Below are 2714 nucleotides of genomic sequence, written 5' to 3'. Positions count from 1 at the left end.
CAGCAAAGTGAAGGCCAGGAAAAGAGCTTCACAGATAAGAAAAAGCTAAAGGAGTTCATCACCACCAAATCAGTATTATATGAAATGCTAAAAGGTATTCTTTAAGAAGAGGAAGAAGAAGAAAAAGGTAAAGATACAAATTATGAACAGCAAATACACATCTATCAACAAGTGAATCTGAAAATCAAGTGAATAATCTGATGAACAGAATGAACTGGTGATTATAATAGAATCAGGGGCATAGAAAGGAAGTGGACTGACTATTCTTGGTGGGGTGGAGGGGTGAGAGAGATGTGGGAAGAGATTGGACAATAATCGTGCACCTATGGATGAGGACAGTGGGTGGGGAGTGAGGGAGGAGGGGGGAGGATCTGGGTGGAGGGGAGTTATGAGGGGGAGAAAGGGGAACAACTGTAATAATCTGAACAATAAAGATTTAATTAATTAAAAAAAGAAATGCTAAAGGCACTGCTATAATGAGAAGTAATAGAGAGAGAGAGAAACATGGGCATACAGAAGTAAACTGGTACTAAATAAGTACCTATAAACAATAACCTTAAATGTAAATTAATTAAATGCTCCAATCCAAAGGTATAGGGCATTTGAATGGATACAAGAACATGACCCAGTTATATGCTGTTTGCAAGAGACTCACCTCAGAATAAAAGACTCACACAGGATGAGAATGAAGGGATGGAAAAAAATTTTCCAGGCAAATAAAAAAATAAATCTGGGGTAGCTATACTCTTATTGCACAAAATAAAATTCAAAGTGAACGCAATCATAAGAGGCAACAAAAGTCACTACATAGTACTAAAGGAATCAATCCAATAAGAGGATATAACCCTCGTAAACATATATGCACCCAATATAGGAGCACCTAAATATATTTTTTTTAAAAACTTCTAGAGGATTTGAGAGATTGACAGCAATACAGTCATAGTAGGGGACTTTAACACCCCACAGACATCACTGGATAGATCTTTCAGACAAAAAAAATTAATAAAGAAACAGTGACTCTTAATGGCTCTCTGGATCAGATTGATTTAATTGACATTTATAGAACATTTCAACCCAAAGCTACAGAATATACATTGTTTTCAATCTCACATTGGTCAGTCTCAAAAATAGACCACATGTTAGGACATAAACCAAGTCTCTACAAGTTCAAAAAGACTGAAATCATAACAAACATCTTCTCAGATCACAATGGAAAGAAATTAGAAATCAACAACAGTAAAAACACCCCAAAATATTCAAACACATGGAGGCTAAATAGCATTTCTTAGACAATGAATAAGTTTCCAATGAGATCAAGAAAGATATCAAAAACTTCCTGGAAACGAATGAAAATGAACACACAACAAACCAAAATCTCTGGGACACAGCAAAAGTAGTCCTTAGAGGGAAATTCATAGCACTACAGGCCTACTTCAAAAAACAAGAAAAATCACTAATAAACTATTTAAGTCTACAACTTAAAGAACCAGAAAGGGATCAATAATAAAAACCAAGAGTAAGTAGAAGGAAGGAAATAATAAAGATTAGAGCTGAAATAAATGACATAAGACTAAAAAAATACAAAAGTTCAATGAAAGCAAGAGCTGGTTCTTTGAAAAGTTAACTAAGATTGATGGACCATTAGCCAGACTCCCCAAGAAACAAAGAGAAAGGACCTAAATAAATAAAATCAGAAATGAAAGTTGAGAAGTAACCACAGACACCATAGAAAAGGATTGCAAGAAAATACTGTGAACAACTATATGCCAATAAGCTGGACAATGTAGGGGAAATGGACAAATTTCTAGAATAATAGAATCTCCCAAAACTGAATCAGGAAGAATCAGAAAACCTAAATAGGCCGATAACAACTGATGAAATAGAAGCAGTAATCAAAAGTCTCCCAGCAAACAAAAGCCTGGATCCAGATGGCTTCACAAGAGAGTTTTGCCAAACATTCAAAGAAGAACTAACATTTATTCTCCTCAAACTATTCCAAAAAAAATCCAAGAGGAAGGAACACTTCCAAGCTCTTTTTATGAGGCCAGCATTATCCTAATTCCAAAACCAGATAGAGACACTACAAAGAAAGAGAATTACAGGCCAATATCCCTAATGAACATAGATGCTAAAATACTCAACAAAATATTAGCAAATTAGATCCAGAAATATATTATAAAGATCATATACCATGTCCAAGTGGGATTTATTCCAGGGATGCAAGTCTGGTGCAACAGTCACAAATCAGTAAATATAATACATCATATAAATAAATTGAAAGACAAAAATCACATGATCATATCAGTAGACACAGAAAAAGCATTCAATAAAATCCAACACCCTTTTTAGATAATAAGTGGGAATTGAGGGATCATATCTCAACATAATAAAGGCCTTATATGACAAACCTGCACCCAACGTCATTGTCAATGGGCAAAAACTAAAACTGTTTCCCCTAAGAACAGGAACGAGACAGGGGTGTCCACTTTCTCCACTCTTATTCAACATAGTACTGGAAGTCCTAGCCACAGGGATCAGAAAATAAGAAGAAATAAAAAACATTCAATTGTAAAGGAGGAAGTAAAACTCATTATTCCCAAATGACATGATATTATACATAGAAAATCCTAAAGACTCTACCAGAAAACTACAAGATTTAATAAATGAATTTGGCAATGTAGCAGGATACAAAATTAATACCCAAATATCAATGG

The sequence above is a fragment of the Myotis davidii genome, unplaced genomic scaffold, assembly GCF_000327345.1.
Source record: "Myotis davidii unplaced genomic scaffold, ASM32734v1 scaffold970, whole genome shotgun sequence".
Lineage (NCBI taxonomy): Eukaryota > Metazoa > Chordata > Mammalia > Chiroptera > Vespertilionidae > Myotis > Myotis davidii.
The sequence above is the reverse complement of the archived record's forward strand: the minus strand, read 5'-3'. Positions refer to the sequence as shown.